The sequence below is a fragment of the Sus scrofa genome, chromosome 10, assembly GCF_000003025.6.
Source record: "Sus scrofa isolate TJ Tabasco breed Duroc chromosome 10, Sscrofa11.1, whole genome shotgun sequence".
Lineage (NCBI taxonomy): Eukaryota > Metazoa > Chordata > Mammalia > Artiodactyla > Suidae > Sus > Sus scrofa.
The window spans coordinates 67,651,097-67,668,554 of NC_010452.4; the positions used below are offsets into that span (position 1 = coordinate 67,651,097).

The 17,458-nt window shown below is 48.5% G+C and overlaps 1 long non-coding RNA gene across 17 annotated transcripts in view; it reads right to left on the reverse strand.

The window, feature by feature from the left end:
• LOC106505220 overlaps positions 12,033–17,458 on the reverse strand; it is a 72,912-nt gene continuing 67,486 nt past the window's right edge. For 14 of the 17 annotated variants that reach the window (XR_001299410.2, XR_002336463.1, XR_002336464.1 and 11 more), the window contains one exon: positions 14,435–16,058. This is a non-coding gene — a long non-coding RNA (uncharacterized LOC106505220). Of the gene's footprint in view, positions 13,491–14,434; positions 16,059–17,458 lie in introns of those variants that run through there. The other 3 variants (XR_002336453.1, XR_002336465.1, XR_002336452.1) reach the window with 3 other exon arrangements.

Here is a 17,458-nt window from a genome sequence, read left to right on the forward strand (position 1 = left end):
GATAATTAGAGCATCTGTTTATCTCATGGTTGGTGTCTGTTCTTTGTCAGATCTCATTAGAGTTAAGACATTCTGTTTCTTGGTGTGCAACTAATTTTCACTTCTATCCTGGGCATTTGGGGTGTCGTGCTAGGAGATTTTGGCTTCTATTTAAACCTCCTCTTTTAGCAGGTAGCCATCCGATTTAGATCTAGCACAAGGTCCTGGCTGTGGACTGTGGATTCGAATTCAATTTGCTAAGCCTTTGCGATTCTCTCGGGGCACCCCGCTAGAACGCTGCACCAAGGCTGATCTGCAGTCCTACTCGCGCCTGTCACTGCCGTTCCTCCTCAGATCTTTGGGTCTCCACTCGGGTCCCCAGCAGCCATGGAGCCCACTGAGGGAGGGAGGGCGTGTGGGCGTTTCCCGGTGCTCAGCCGGGGTGCACTGGTTCTTGCGGAGGCCTCTGTCCAGCCAGGCCACCCCTGGCGCTCTCCCCCTTGACAGAGTGGACCCTCCCACTGCATTTCAGGGTCAAGGGTGTCTCCAGACTGGGATACGTGGGAGGTGGTGCTTTCCACACGGAGGGAATGAAAAAGGACGCACCGCTGCATCCTTTTTCACAGCGTGACACTCTTAGCACGTCTGACGTTCTCCTAAGAGTTTTGTGATGTTGCTTTTCATGTATTGCCGTGGTTTTCACCTGTAATCACCCAGAAGAACAGGGGGCGTGCAGTTTCTATTCTGTTCATAACTGCGAGCCAAGTGGCCATTGTTTTGAAATTTACTTTTTTGCACACACAAGCAAATCTTAAGACAAAAGGTGCTGTGACTCCCGAAAGAAAAGAATAAAATGAGAGATGCTTAATTGCAGTCCATATTCTAGGTCGGGGCCTTTATACCAGTCCTACAGCTTGCAAACTGCTCGAAGGGGGGTCAGGATAGACTGTGTCCACAAGAGTAGGTCTTGGCTGTCGTCAATGTCTCGACCGCCAGGTCCGAGACCAGAAACAAAGGACATCACCAAGACGTGGGATCAGGAGTTCCTGCTGTGGCTTAGCAGGCCATGAACCCAACTAGTATCCACGAGGATGCAGGTTCAATCCCCGGCCTCACTCAGTGGGTTAAGGAGCTGGCACGGCTGCGGCTGTGGTGTGGGTCGGCAGCTGCAGCTCCGATTCGACCGTAGCCTGGGAACCTCCATATGCTGCAGGTCCTTGGGATCTGAGTGGAAGTTTTTGGCCCCAAAGTTAAGTTTCACCTTTAAGGGTAAGAAAGGCAGAGCATCCAAAATGCAAGATGGGAGTCAGCTTGTGAGTGTAGGGCTTTCCCGGCAGCTTCCAGGCTTCCGTGTTTCCTTCAGCTCTCGTGCCCCGTCTGGTGTGCTGAATGGTACCGGGTCGCTGACTGCTCCCAGGAAGACTCAGCCCAGACCAGCGGAGCGTGGAAGATACTCCGGTGCTGGAAGGATGGAGCCCGACTCCCGCTGCAGGGTCCATGCCCCGTTCTCCCTTCCCAGCAAATGGGCACAAACCTCATGCTGAACACCATGTACTAATATCACTATAGTTGTTTTTGTTGTTTATTTTGTTAAGATTTTCTTTTGGGCCACACCTGTGGTATATGGAGGTTCCCAGGCCAGGGGTCAAATAGGAGCTAGAGCTGCCGGCCTACACCGCAGCCACAGCCATAGCCACGTGGGATCTGAGCTGTGTCTGCGACCTACACCACAGCTCCTGGCAATGTCAGGTCCCTCCCCCACTGAGCCATAGCGGGAGCTCCTTGGCTATAGTTTTAGATAATTCACACTGAGTTGTTAACCTTCCTGGCCCTCACTTCCTCCTGCATTACGAGGATTTCGGAGTCACTTTGTTGCTGCCAAACACCTCATGTCAATTTGTTCAGATTTTTTTGCCTGAAGACATTCATATGTGGTCTTCATGTTTTAAAGTCTATTCCATTGAGTATAGACTTCTATTTTCATCATTTTTTCTTTTTGCTATCTTCTGTTTAAATACACCATCCCATTGCGGTCAGCCTCTCACTATTTCTGCCTTAGTCCCTCTAAAATAATCCCTGGTAACAGCTCTGGATGATTTTAGAGGTAATAATATCTCTCCAGGATTTAAGGGTTTTTTTCTCCTGCCTTGTTTTGTGGAATTTAACCATTGTGTCTCAAGGTGTGATTATCATTGCACTTGGCTTTCAAATGGATCTGTGATTTCTTGAGTCTGTGAATTAATATATTTTTCAGTTTTGAAAATTTTGGAACAGCAGTTTCCATATATTTGCTTCTGCCCACGTCCCTGCCTCCCTCATCTTTCTCATTCTGGGAATCAAAGGAAATGTCTGCTAGACATTTCACCAAGGCCCCCACCGAGCTCAAAACTCTTTTCCTGTATTTCTCATTCTTTTCTTTTTGTGTTTTATTCTGTATACTTTCCGCTAACCCATACTTCAGTTAACTGATACTCTCTTCTACTGTTTCAAATATGCTATTAAACCCCTCTACTGGATTGTTACTAGTTAATAATAGTCATAATGATAGTTAATTACAGATCTTTCATTTCCTTTGGGTTCTATTTTATAAATCTAGTTCTCTGGTGAATCTGCGTCTTGTTATTTAGTTCCTTATACATACTCATCACGGTTTCGAAGCTGAGACAGGACTAACATCTGCTTTACCTGCGGATGTGCCCTGGGATGCCAGGTGATTTTACTGAAGGCTGGACGTGAAGGGAAGCAGATGCTCTGCTGATGCTTTCTCCAGATCAGATTTCACTGTATCCTGGGGCAGGGGCAGAAGGGCAGAAGCTCACGTTGATGTGTGGAGACAGAGGGGTTTTGTGTTCAGCGCTTCAGCCAGTCCATGGGAAGCTCCTGGTTCTCACCAGAGGGCCTGTTCTTCTCCGGTTTGGGTTTAGCTTTGTACTGCTGTTTTCCTCTTCATTTCTTAGCCGTTCATCCCTCAGCAGCTGAGAATTTGGAAAACACTTGGAGAGGACTTTCCACAAGATGCTGGCATAGTACTTTTATTTTCTTTTTTTCTTTTCTTTTTTGGCCGAGCCTGTGGCATGTGGAAGTTTCCAGGCTAGGGACTGAGCCCACACCACAGCTGTGACCCAAGCCACTGCAGGGACCACCCTGGATCCTTAAGCTGCTATGCCACCAGGGAATTCTTGGGCTCAGTCCTTTTCAACTTCCTTTTCTCCAGGGTCCTCCCTGCTCAATCCTCGCTGCAGGACTGCTTCCTAGTGCCCTCGATGAGCTGGCGGTTTGGTGCCTTTTATATGGTTATTTTGGTTGTTCTCCATGAAAAACTAGGTCTGATCCCAGCTACTCCAATAAGGTGGAAGCAGAAATGTTTATTTGCTTTATTTGTCTTAGATATTGATTTCTGTGAGGTCGGGAACCAACTGCCTTGTTTGCAGTTATGGCACCAGCCCCTGCCTTCGAGATCACACCCAGCCAGTCTGGCTCATGCCCAGGCTGACTCAGCTGTGCACCCTGCACGCCGGCAGAGCTTCGGTTTCTCCCTTGAGGTGGCTTTCCTTCATTTCTGTTTATTGTTATCATCCACGCATAGGTAGGTAGGTAGGTAGGTAGGTAGATATTTCAAAGCCAAGTTGAAGGTCTTATGAGGAGAGTTGCTTCTCCCTCATTCTCACACCCGCCAGCCTCCCTGCTCAACACACACACGTGTTTTCCTTTCCCAGGACAGGCCCTTCACTTTTTGGTGGCGTCCATGGTTCTCTATCCCCATGTTGGTAAGTAACGCGCTCCTGCTACTTGGATAAACAGAACAATAGCTGACAGAGCTGTGGTTGCAGCTGCGGATGTAAGTGGGTAGCGCTGTGTTTCCACGTGGTTCCCCTGTAACATCCTCTGGGAAATGTACCCTCCCTGAAGCTGGGAGAGTCACGCAGAGAAACCCAGTGTGACCTCAACATCGTTACCACGCCAAAACGGGGCTGATCCCCGCAGCATCGGTCTCTGTCCCCGTGCAGAGAGATCTTCCCCAAGTGCTGGCAATCCATAGGGAGAGGGCATAAAAGCCCCTTCTGACCCTCTATCGTCTCTGCGGTTCTAACCCCCACTAGACCCCAGCCGCCTCCCATCCCCTCAGCCTGCCCAGCAACCTGCGTCCTCTCTGAAACCCTGACCATCGGCCCTATTTGTTCTCTCACACCTCGGGTGAGTCAGAGGCCGAAAGTGGAGCCGAGTCGTCCGCGGTGCAGCCCATCTCCCATCAGACCGTTACCTCCCCACCCTTTGCAAAACCTCCCAAGCGACACAGCTGCTGTTTTTATGCTTCTATCACCCTTTTGGACGCAGGTCTCGACCCATGAAAGGATTCACCAGAAAGACCCAAGTGTCTTCCTCTCCTGGCAGTGAGGTCTGCGAGTTGTCGTAAGTATACAAAGTAAACTCTACAAGAATCAGCTCCCCAATGTTTCCCCACCATGTCCCCAGTGCCGGCATGTTATGTTGGAGAACAGGACCAGAAAAGCACTGCTGTTAGCCAGCGGGTATAAACTGGCATGCGGTCCACTCAGTACCACCAGCCTGGCTCCCCCAGCGTCCACACCCAACTCCTCCTCCAGCCTCAGCTCCTCGTCTTTCATCACAAACCTCCCGCATCTCCTCTGGGTCCTTTCGACTGAGATGCCATCAGACCTGCTCTTCCCTTTCACTTCATGCTCTCCCTCTGTAAACAACCCTTCCCTTTAGCATTAAGACAAACTGGAGCTTTTTGTCTTAAAATCAAAACCAACTAGAAGTGCCCATCCTTGGAGCCCACAATGCATTCCAGCTGTTCCTCGGCGGCTCTGGTCCCGCTCAGTCTGCATCCCCCGGCAGCGAGCCTGACGTGTCCTGAGCCCTCGCCTTCCCTGCTCCATTGAAACCCACAAGCAAAAACAGTGCAAAATGTTGGACTTCCTGTCGGTGACTCCCTGAGGGCTGTGCTCGGGGATGGACGTGCAATCCTAGGGGAAGGACAGTGTTTAGGCTGAAGTCACTGACGGAGATGGACACTCAGGAGATTCCAGCCTCCATCTGGTAACTCCAGTTTCTGTGGGTTCTAAAATTCTGGCTCAGCTGACTCAATGGAATCCGTAGTCAGTGGTACCCATTGCCAAGTTTTTTGAAATGATTTTCTCTAAAATGCAGAAAGTGACCCAAATATTTGGAAATCATTCATCATGCGTGACATGCAAGTCCATCCCCTCGTCCCAAAAGGGCCCTGCGTGGACATTAGGAAAACCTTGATCCGTAAACACGGGCTGAAGGGCTTTGCCTTATTCCTGAAAAATACTTCTGTTGCAATGTAATGTAAGTAGAAAAGAGAAGTGAGGAACTCTCCTTTTAAAATAAGTTTTCTGACTTAAAAGGAAACACCAGAACCATGGGTTGTATTTCATTATCAGTGCGTAGGCAAGCGCGTCTGTGGTCAGTGGAGAGGCTGACGGTGGACCGTTAGACACAGCAACACACCTGACTTTACAGCTCAAAACAACAGTCTGACAGAGGCCAGGCTGGAGAAGCCGCCGGTCTTCCAATTTCAAGCCCTGAGGCCCATCACTGGTCAAACTCCACTCAATTAAAGAGAGACGGTGCTTATTCGTTTGGGGTGGGGGAGGCGGAGCTGCAATAACACAGTTAACATCCGGGTCTTTGCGTCTGTGCCCATTTTCCTGGGCTTCTGCATATTAAATACAATAGTTTATAGCCACCTGCTAACACATCAGAAATACAGAATATTATTAAAGAGAAATATTCAGCATTTCAGCTGGGTCGCACCCAGAATTGTAAGCACCCTGATGCCCCAGAGGGAACAGGGCTGTGCGAATGTACAGTCAGGATGGGCGCTCCCGGAGGGCAGGCGACGAGCAGAATTTGGTCTTAGGTCTTTCTTATTTGGCCCCCGTAAATTCCTTGGCCCATCCCTGGCTATTTCCCGCTTCGAGGAGATTCTGAATAATAAGACCAGTAAATGAAGGAGCGCCATATTTATGTTACTGACCCGTAAAACAAGACTAATTTGATAGCATCCTAAAAGTGAAAACCCCACTCCTAAAATAAAAATAAACAGAAGCAATAAGATAGCCTTGGGAAACTTACCAGAGTTGTCAAAAAAGTCCTAAAATAAGCCGATCTGTGACTTTTAATGTATCCATGTTTAACTGACTCGGGGTGTTTTATAAAACAAATTAATCAACTCAATACTTCAATGGCAGGACACATTCCAATTTCACTTTGTTTACTGGAAGCCCTGACATGCAGTAAATACCTGTTTATCCTGCCAATACTTTTGTTCTGTTTTTCCTATTCCAATAAGCCTGGAACCCTGAGGTGTTCCATCAGGTCTCTGGCTCTGTGTCATAATTAATTCCAAAGGGCCTTCAATGAGTCTCCGCGGCCGCAGGGCTCACTGGCCATCTCCCCCATGGATAACGTCATGCTGACAACACCTAGAAGGCTAAAAGCAGCAGGTTTCTTAGATGCCTTGATAATAAACAGGTGTTGCAGAGAACGAGAAATAAATTCCTTAAATTTAAATAAAACTTTGCCTCCTCCCGTACATTTCAGAAGTCGACTGGTACAGGACCCACTGTCACACATTTTGTTTCCAGCCCCTGGAGAACTGTGTCCCAGTGCCAGCTTTGAATAAGGCTCAGGGCAAAACAGACTCTTGCTTTAATCAACTTAGGCCACTGTCACAGGACACCACGGACTGGGCAGCTTCAACATCAGAATTACTTTAAGTTTTGTTGAAGAACAGTTGAGGAGCTTCCATTGTGGCTCAGGGGTTAAGAACCTGACATAGCGTCGATGAGGATGTGGGATCCACCCCTGGCCTCGTTCAGTGGGTTGAGGATCCCACGTTGCTGTGGCTGCCGCACAGGTCACAGATGCGGCCTGGACCCCGAGTTGGAGTTGCGGGTTGCGGTTGCTGTGGCTGTGGTGTAGGCCGGCAGCTGCAGCCCCAGTTGGACCCCTGGCCTGGGAACCTCCATAGGCCATGGGTGCGGCTGTAAAAAGAAGAAAATAAAGAGTCGCCTTACAACGTTGTGGGGATTTCTGCCCTCCTAGAAAGTGACACAGTCACACACAGACACCCATCCATTCTCGCTCAGATTCTTGTCCCACACAGAATATCAGAGAATACCGGGTGGGGTTCTCTGTGCTGAGGGGTCCCCACTGGCTCGTCATTCCGGACATTCAGAGTTACTTTCCGCAGTTCCACAGGCTGGACTCCAAGTTCACGGTGCCGGCTCGGTCAGGTCCTGGTGAGAAGTCTTCCGGGGGGGGGGGCTCACAGGATCTTCCTCAAGTGAGCGTGAGCACACGTGCGTGCACACACACTCCCTAGGTCTCTCCCTCTTTTTATAAAGGCATTCGCTCCTTCATGGGCCTCCCGCTCTAACTTAATGGAACCCTAGTCACCCCCAAAGACCCAACGCCAAACACCTTCACCCTGGGGACGATGATTCAGCACATGAACGGGGCACGTTTTGTGATGTGGAGACTCCTGGGCGGGTCACAGCTGCAGTTTTGCAGCTGATCATAGAAAACGCTCTGCAGTTGCCACTGCCTTTCCTGTGAAAGCAGCGCCTGCGTCACAGCACCCACTGGAACTCCCGGGAAGGCACCGACGTCCGGCTCCAGCCCTTGACGTCGGAGCTCCGATGCATCCGAGGATTCGTCTCTGCAAACCTTCTCTTGGAAGTTTCACGAGCACGTCAACCTAAACGTGTGCTTAGGACTCAAGTCGTCCACTTAAAAATTTCAACGTCCGAATCTAAGAAATGACCCAGCTCAGTTTGTGTTACTCGCTCTGGCACCCATCATCCTTTTATTTCACTACCTCCTCCTAAGCCGCTCATTAGCATATAACCTCTGGGCACCTTCCTAATGCAAAGCCCTCGGGGCGCTCTTAGTCACAGAGAAAAGCCGGCGTAGAACCCTTCCCAGCTCCTACCAGTCAGGGCTCAGGGTCCCCCGTAGGCTGGACAATGTCCTTATTGGTGACATCTGCCACCATGCCAGCAGACAGAACCACGGACCTTTATAAAGGCAGTTCCCATCATTTTTATTCACCCCCGGATCACATGCAATCAAATATAACATTTTTTCTGCAGAGGGGAGAGTGGACTGATTTTTCTCAACAGGGCTTGAGGAAGCCGCCTTATCAGTTTCCGCCTTTCCAGCCTGGTTGCCTGGATACCAGTCTCCTTGACAATTACTCCGATTAAAGGGCAATTTAGAGCTTTAAAAAAAAACAACAAAAAACTGATCTGTCATCTAGAAATATCATCAGCCCTTCCAAACGCTGATTTGCCAAGTGGTGGACTGAGCGTTGCTATTTAGAGATGGATTTTTCACAGTGCAAAAGAAACCATCTCGCGTTTCCTCGGCCTCCACCGAACGCTTCAGTCCTAAAGGCGGCGAAGCTTCTAGGGGGGAGAATAGGTTCTTGGGGGAGGTGGGGCGATGCAGGTATGAACGGAAACTTTTTATTTCATGATTCGAAGACACGAATTCTTAGTGTGAATAAATGGCCATCAACATGGTTCTGGGCGGAAAAAAGGACAGAATGCCTTAAAAATCAACATTTCAGGAGGCCTTTCAAAACACCTATCTCGGGGAGTGTAGTACCAGATAAATACCATTGTCCTGATTCAGAGCAAATTCAAGTGGTAAAATTCATACCTGCCATCGACACATGCAAATGATGCACTTTTACTGACGGAACCGCCGCATAACATCACCCGTGCGGACGAAGCTGCGGGTTTGTGCGTCTGTGAAGGTTCAGAGATGCCCGGAGTTCCCGCGTGCTCCTTGGGACCCGCCGCCCTGCTCACTGCCCACCTGTGGGCAGGCGCTGTCTCCTCCCTCAGGACAGGTGACTCTGCTCTTCGGGGGATTTGCACAAATGGAAACCTAGCAAAGGCACGCCTTCTTTTCCAACTTTGCTCACTCGGGTTCTTTGTGGGATATGCCAGCTTCGGTTCATTCTCTCACCCGATTATAAGCCTTGAGGTTATTTTCATGCTCCACTCTTACAAAGAGAGCTTCTGTGGACATTGCATTCATTGGCAGGACGTCTGGCTAGATTGTACGGTAACTGTACTTTCTGAGAAATTGTCAGGAATTCTGGTCGTGGCTCAGCGGAAACAAAACTGACTGGTAACCATGAGGACGCAGGTTGGTCCCTGGCCTCACTCAGTGGGTGAAGGATCCGGCCTTGCTCTGAGCTGTGGTGTAGGTCGCAGAGGCCCCTCTGATCTGGCATTGCTGTGGCTGTAGTGTAGGCCGGTGGCTACAGCTCCGATTGGACCCCTAGCCTGGGAACCTCCACGTACCACCACGGGTGTGGCGCTAAAATTAATTTCCAAATCATTTCTCAAAATGGCTGGACAATATTGCATCCACACCGGTAACACACAAGCGCACCAATTTCTCCACATTCGTATCAACATGGCTCTGATCAGTCTCTTCCATTTCAGCCATTCTAACAGGCACATGCATGGCAGTTTTAGTTCGCATGTTCTGAAAAATCAGTTTGAGCTCTTTCCCCCCCATGTATGTCTGACATCTCTCTCTCTCTGATGAAGTTTGTTAAAATTTTTTTCATGTTTCTCAGTTGCCCTCGCTGGTTTCCTACTGTGGAGGTTTGAGTGTCTTTATATCTTTACACAGTCCGGAAACAAATTCTGAAGTTGTACACTCTTTGCAGATATTTCCAGGTCTTTGTGTTTTTATTCTAACAGATTTTTTTCAAAGAATATTTAATTTTGATGTCTATAGATTTAAAAATTTTTTATGGACTGTGCTTTTGATAGCTGGGTAAAAGAAATCTTTAGATGTTATCTTCTAGAAATTTTATAAAGTTTTAAAATGAGATTGTTTTGGCTTTTTTGTTGGTCATTTATTCTTACCTTCTGTCTCTAAATTTCAAATATATACAGTTTAATATGTCTTTAAGTTTCATTCCTATGTCTGTTCTAGTTCAGTTTTGACTGATTTTTATCCTAATCATGGGTTTTGTTTTTTTGGTTTGCACGGTTATCTTTGACCGTCAGGCATTGTGGGTGTTTCTTTTGTTGGGTGCTGAATAATTTTGATTCCTTATAAATGTTCTTGTACTTTGTTCTAGGATGTGGTTAAGTTACTTGGAAACAGGTTGATTCCTTTGAAAGATGCTTTAAAAACTAGACCACAGCCAAGAACTGCAGTCTAGTCTCATTCTGCACAATGACCCCACGACCCTACCCAGCGCCCCGGACGGACGGCTTGTCCCACCCGCCTGGCAGGAGCAGCTATTTTCGAAGTCCAGTGTTGACACCAACCCCTCCAATCCTGACGGCCTTTCAGTGGTGGGCACTGTCCTCCCGTGTGGTCAACACTTGACCACGCTCGGAGGTTTCCGCAGAGGCCCTGGCCCTCCGTGCCCCCTCTCCGTGCCCCGCCCTGCAAACGCTCGCGCTTCCGGTCACCCTGAAGCTCAGCTCCAGCCCCTCGCCACGGGGAGCCTGCTGGCCTCTGCTCAGACCCCACTGCTGGGCCCCGGCCAGGAAACTCTCGAAGGCTGTCGTCTTAGGAAAGCATAGGGCTCCGTCGTGGATTCCCTGTCTCGTAGGCATTATTCTCCTTTATTGCCTCACATCCAGGACCCTGAACACCCCACGCTCCCCGATGCTGTGTTACTGCCGTAGGCAGGCGCCTAAGTCCAGTCCCTATCCCTGCATCTTGGCCAAACGTGTGAGTCCTCATTTCTGAGTTGTGCTAAGAGGAAATTGCTATCATCAAAGAGTTATTAAATAACTCGCATCATAATCAACTAAAACCACCCTAAATATTGCTCTCTGCAAATCACTCCTCTTTTTATGCCAAATCACTGTATTGGTTACCTCATGCTGAACAATAGGAGTTCCAAAGTAGGTCACTTCTGAAAGGGACATTCTGGTAATTTGCCTTCCGAACAAATACATCCAATCAGAGGGCGTATTTAGCAGAGAAAGGCATGAGCGGAAGCAAAGGTGTTGGAGCAGGATCAGGACTGATGAGAGCGAGAGCGAGCAGGAGAGAGAAAAACAGAAAACAGAGGGAAACGGAAATGAAAATGAAAGAGAGGAGGAGAAATGGGGGGAGAGAGAGGGCACCGCTTCCCCTGGCGACTCGAGGGAGAAACCCTTAACGCAAACTAGGAGTCGCCGGCCCGTTCAGTTGCTCATACTCCTGACTGCCTAGTGTGTGTATTCCTTTCCCATTTCAGTCATTTCTTTAAAACACCGTGACAGTACAGGGAATAAACACCAGTGGGGGCGCTCCCGTAGTGGCTCAGTGGTCATGAACATAACCATGAGGATGCAGGTTCGATCCCCGGCCTCGCTCAGTTAAGGCATTGCCATGAGCTGGGGTGTCAGTCACAGACACGGCTTGGGTCCAGCATTGCTGTGGCTGTGGGGGAGGCCGGCAGCTGCAGCTGACCCCTAGCCTGGGAACCTCCATACGGTGCAAGGGAGGCCCTAAAAAAGCAAAAAAAAAAGGGGGGGGCGAGCAGCTGGATTTAGACAACTCCCAGTGAAAAGCTTTTAAAACAAAATCTCATTTTGAGATGCTAACCCACATGTCCAGAAAAATGGATGAGGACTTATATTTAACTGGTTTACATATAATTTATACCCTCTGCCCTCCCTCTTATTGTTTTAAGCATAAATTTGGTGCTTCCCAATTGCTATTCCAAAGCCAATTCAAGACAACTACTTGGGCTTATTTATAAAACAAAATCAGAAACATTCTCATGGAGCTCTGGGCAGATTCAGAAACACGTTGTAAAGATACTGTTTTTTGCACTTTTTAGGGCCACACTCGAGACCTATGTACAGAGGTTCCCAGGCTAAGTGTCGAATCAGAGCTACAGCTGCCAGCCTACACCACAGCCACAGCAATGCAGGGTTTAAGCCACATCTGCAACCTACACCACAGCTCAGGGCAACTGAGTGGGGCCAGGGATGGAACCCACATCCTCAAGGATACTCGTCGGGTTTGTTACTGAGCCACCATGGGAACTCCTACATTTCTTATAATTTTCAGGTCCCATTTACTATAAACTAGCTTTATTGTCCCCAGATTCAGTTTCCTGTGAATTATTTATGCAATAACCCTCAGTTAGCTGGGCTTTAAGATAGTATCCACTTGACCTCAACATTGTTTGTCAGTTGAAGCATCATTGTCAAAATAATTATAATTTCGAAATGAGCTGAATTTAATTAAGCACCCATGGCCCTGGGTAGCTGCATTTCATAGCAGGCAGGTGAGGACAGAAAGAGAACGGATAAGTTTAGCGAAGGCAGGCACGTCTCTTGGCCCCTACAGCGCCTGAATTAAGACAGGATTTCTTGCTATTAAAAGAGAAGTTTAGGGATCAAACTTAAGATAAGTATCTGCAATTCCACAAAATTCCCACGTGGAAGTCTCTCAATTCTGTTTCTGGAGAAATTCAATTTCCATTCCAAGAGCTGTAATTCATCTTCACATTATATCATTAAAGACATTACAGGTCAATGAAGTGGTGGTTGACTTTTTAAAAAAAATTTGGTGATAAATCCACTAGTTTAAGACTTTTGCTGACTGTATAGCACAGGGAACTATACCCGGCTTCCTGGGATATTTAGGTATAACCGAGTCACTTTGCTATACAACAGGAATTGGCATATTATTGTAAATTTAAAAAACTTCCAAGATATAAGGAACACGGTGTGGCTGAGGAGCCCAGGCGACAATTATTTGAAAGCACTGGCCGGAAGATGCGGAGACAGGGGTTGGTTTTTAACACCACGCAGAGATGGTCTTTGAAAATATTTGTCTCTGTTGGTGGGGATTTACATGCAGCACCGACTCCGTTTAGAGTAGACCAGGAAAAGCCCTTTGCACGTCTGCTCCTGCGGCAAAGACGGAAGCAGCCACCCAGGGGACTCAGAGAGGATGTTTCTGAATGAAGGCAGAATCCCACGAAGTCATCCCCGGGTTTAATTGGCCACGAACAGATCCTCGAAGGAAATAATTCTGATTTTGAATACCACTGCTCAAGACTGTCACTTGAAATAAAACTTGGGCCATGGCACAACGAAAACCGATCCTGATGAGAAGAAAATCACTGCTGGGGAACTGGGGTGAGAGGGAAGGTGCTCGCGACAAACAGGGGTCACTCTACGCGCAGCCGGAAACAGAACATCCCAGAGAAAACGGAGGATTTAGGACTAGCTATTGGGCCACAGATTAAGAAGAACCACTTAATGAGTCTTTCTGTGCGGCCAGACCTCAGCCTCACTTTAACTTGGCACTTCTTTAAATTTTGAAAACAGTAAAATCCCGTGTAATAAATGTTATAATAAATCCATTCCTCTCAGAAGTGATAGATGCAACTCTCGTCCTGATAAGGAAGGAGAATGAAGAAGGTACAACCACAAAGTGTCCCTCCAGTGCTTTCTGGAAGATGGAGCCTGAGAAAGGAAAGCCATCCACGCCCGTCAACGAAGGCTGCTGTGATCACCAGCCCCTGCAGCCACCCCACCCAAGGGCCCTCAGGAAGCACCACCTGCCCCCTTCCAGCGGCCGTCAGTCTGCAGCCCCTCCCCCGTTCCTGAGCCCTGGGGGTGTGAGAGCCCAGGAGGCTGCCCCAGAGCCGGGGTGCATAGGAAAGGGAGGACTTGGGGAGCAGCATCCTCCCACACCCAGAAAAGCGCCAAGTTCCCTGAGATCTGGATTTCTTTGATCGACAGTCATCTTTGTTCCTCCTACCCTCCCCCCTCTTTTGCAAAACTCCTGTCTACGCCAGCTTCCCCCTCGCCTAACTGGAGCCCTTCTCTCAGGGTTACTCGCGAAGCTGCCTCCTGGGGCTTAAGTCTTCAGTCTTGTCCACCAAGAAAACACAAGTCTCAACCTCAAGGTTGTGCACATTTTTTCAGTCGACGAGCCAATGGCAAAAGAGATGCCGTTGACAAGAGCACGATTTGTACCCGTTGATGACAAAGGAAGAGTGTCGAGTCTGAGGCACTTTATTATCTCAAATTTTCGAAGCAATTCTCAGGGGTATCATCTAATCCCTCTGTCCCCTAAGAGCTGGCCAGGTCCTGAAGCCACATTCCGCGGCTGGAGAGCACAGGTCCACGCCAGCAGAATCCAAGTCCTCTCCTCCTACAGCTCTCCGCCTGGACGGTAAACACACCCCCACTGCCTGGAGACGAGACAGTGACTCAGGGGCACACATGCGACATCACGCTGGGCCGGGATTCTAGGAGCCTCAACCTCCCAGAGCCCCCAGCAACGGAGACGCCCCCACGAGGAGAGAGCAAGAGCATCTAAACCTCCCAGACCTGTTGTGTCCACGCCCAGGGTCCAAGGCGCAGGTGATTTTTGAACAGAATAAAAAATAAAAATTACATTATCATTTTTCAAAAACATCAACATACCTTATTTTATTTGACAACCAGTATTCCATTTTCCACAATTGGCTTTTTTCTTCTTTACAAACTCAGCTGAAGATCCAACTCTTCCAAAGAAAATTGTATCTACAGTTTTACATTTAAAGATTAGATAGAGAGGTAGGTACATACATGAAGATATTTATATACCAAGTCTAGAGCAATTTGATATAGCCCGAAATGCATCTTTTCTTTAGAGACTGTGACAATTTTTTTAACTTTATAATCTTAAGTTTACAAAGAAGTGCACTGGAACTAATGCAGGAAATAATACAATGAAAGAAATTCTCCCCTTAAGACATGGCGTTGACAACAGCTAAGCTAGTTTACATCCTATTCTGTCAGAATAAACCTTAAGGATGTGTCTAATAGGATCACGAAAAACACAAAGTTTAATCGTTTCGGCAGGTGAAAAACGTCTTAATGGCTTCAGACTTTACTTAGGACCAAAAATTTGAACAAATACAAATTCCAACCATTAAGTGACGGAATTATATAGAACATTAGTTATCTTCTGTGTGTGCTGTCATTTGATTTTGAGAATGAGTAACCTGGATTAGACTCCGCGTAGAGAACACACAGCTTTCACACAGAAGCACCATTCACCTCGCCCACCTCACTGCAACAAAACTGAGACCTGGGCTTTGTGCATTTGGCCTGGAAATGAGATTTCTGGCTGTTCACACGCTGCAGCTGGCGGGGGACTGAAGTAGTTGTCCACAGTCATGCAGATACTAAATGAAGGGGCCAGGGTTTGATCCGTCTACTCTGCCCACAAAGCCCACATTCACGTCGTCTCTGCTGTCTAGGCCTCCATGGGGATGGACCCAGACAGGCTCCAGTGAATACTGGCCCGTGTCCATTCGGCGACTAGGAATTCCCAGCAGCTTTACAGTTCCTGGAGGTGAGACGCATCCGCCCCATGGGAGGTAACGCAGCAACAGCCGGACCCAGATCATCACTCTGAACTGGGGAGAGAAGCCCCACAGAGGACCCAGGCTTGCCCAGGCCTCCACCGCCCCGGACGCTGCAGGTCGGAATCCGGAAAGTTCTCTGCTTTCCGTGGTCAGGAACGTCGACTCCCCCAGAGAGGGTCATTACGATTTGGCCCCTTAATAGTTTTTACTTAAGCACAAAACACAGTCATGGATATCCTCTTGCGGTTTCCCCCTTCTCATTCGGGTCCACACAGCCTGCGCCCTGGTCCTAGCATCACTCAGACGCAGTTTGAGTGCGCCCTGCTGCCAGCATGAGGTCAGTCTTTCAATATGAACTAAACCACTGTCTTTCGGGCACGATTTTAAGACCATTTTCGTTCGCTGTGTCTCATGACTGAGGTTTCCTTATCTTCATCATTAACCCTTCACAACTGAGCAAGCTTTTGCTTTTAACCACATTGAATGAACCTATAAACTTCCACCATTGGGGTCAATTCCAAGGCCACATATTGAATTGCCCTGGTTTATGTTGAGAATATCTTTTTTCTGTTTCTGTGTCGCCAGCAGTCACACGTGTGGACTCTTCCAAAATCCTGCATGTATCATCAAAAACACTCATCATTTGTCTCAACAGCCTCTCACTCAGTCACTGCGAATCATACAGCAAATGAGTTCGGTGAGCCTCTGAAGCCTACTGGACTCTCACGACACACAGAGCCACACTATCTACCCATTTCTTTGAATTTGTCTTTTCTAGGGCCGCACCTGCAGCATGTGGAGGTTCCCACGCTAGGGGTCCAGTCAGAGCTGTAGCCACTGGCCTACACCAGTCACAGCAATGCCAGATCCGAGCCGAGTCTGCGACCTACACCACAGCTCACGGCAACACCAGATCCTTAACCCACTGAGCGAGGCCAGGGATCAAACCTGCAACCTCATGGTTCCTAGTTGGATTTGTTAACCACTGAGCCACGACGGGAACTCCCTGAATTTCAAATATATTTTGAAATAGCGAGGACTATATTGGCATTAACAGTAAGACAAAAGCTACAGCAATCTGCGACAGTGTTTGCACATTTGAGTTATATAAACAATAACAGAGTAAAAGGGAAATATTTGGGAGTTCCCGTCGGCTCAGTGGTTAACGAACCCGGCTGTTTCCATGAGGTTCCAGGTTCGATCCCTGGCCTTGCTCAGTGGGTTAAGGATCTGGCATTGCCGTGAGCTGTGGTGTAGCTGGTGGGAACCTCCATAGGTCGCGGGTGCAGCTCTAAAAAGACAAGGTGGGGGGAGACACGCAAGTTAAGTTTTGTACATAATGTAGAATCCACACGTTATAAAGCAGGATGGTCCAGGCCAGTGGCTGAAACGATGGCTCATGCTGTCTATATAGAGTCTGCATTCCTACCAGCGACTCGCCTTTTGCTCTTTTGTTTATCGGTCTAGGCAAACCTTTAATAATCAGTTGGAAAATTCATGCTCGTTTAAATAAGAACGACTTGGTGGCATTTTAAAGGCAAAAATGCTAATACCAAAACGTCTCGCTCTGATGCTGAAGCAGGAAAAATGATAAACAAGGGTGGCAGTCGCTGCTTTCCCCACAACACGGTGTCCAGCAGAATCACAGAGGGTGGACAGACCGTCACATGCAGCAGTGAAACAGGCCCTTCACAGACAGTCACTGTCCACCAAACACCCGGCCCCCTGCATCCCTGCCCGGAGGCGTCTCCAGTCCACACTGCTTTCCTTTTGGTCCAAAAAACCCCACTGTACTGAGGTATTACCGACATACTCTGACAAACGGTACACGACTTGGTGAGTCCGGGGACAAGTGTCCAGCTGTGCTGTGAACTACCCATCACCTCCACGCCCCCCTCCCTCTTCCCGATCATTTACAGTGACAGGCACTCTTGGGACCGACCTTGCCGCATATTCTGAGGCACCCCCAGCGCAGTGAGCGGCAGCTGCCCCGCGGTGCAGCGGATCCCCGGGCTGCCATCTCCCATCACCGACACCCTGCGCCCTGCGACCAGGCCCGCCCGTCTCCCT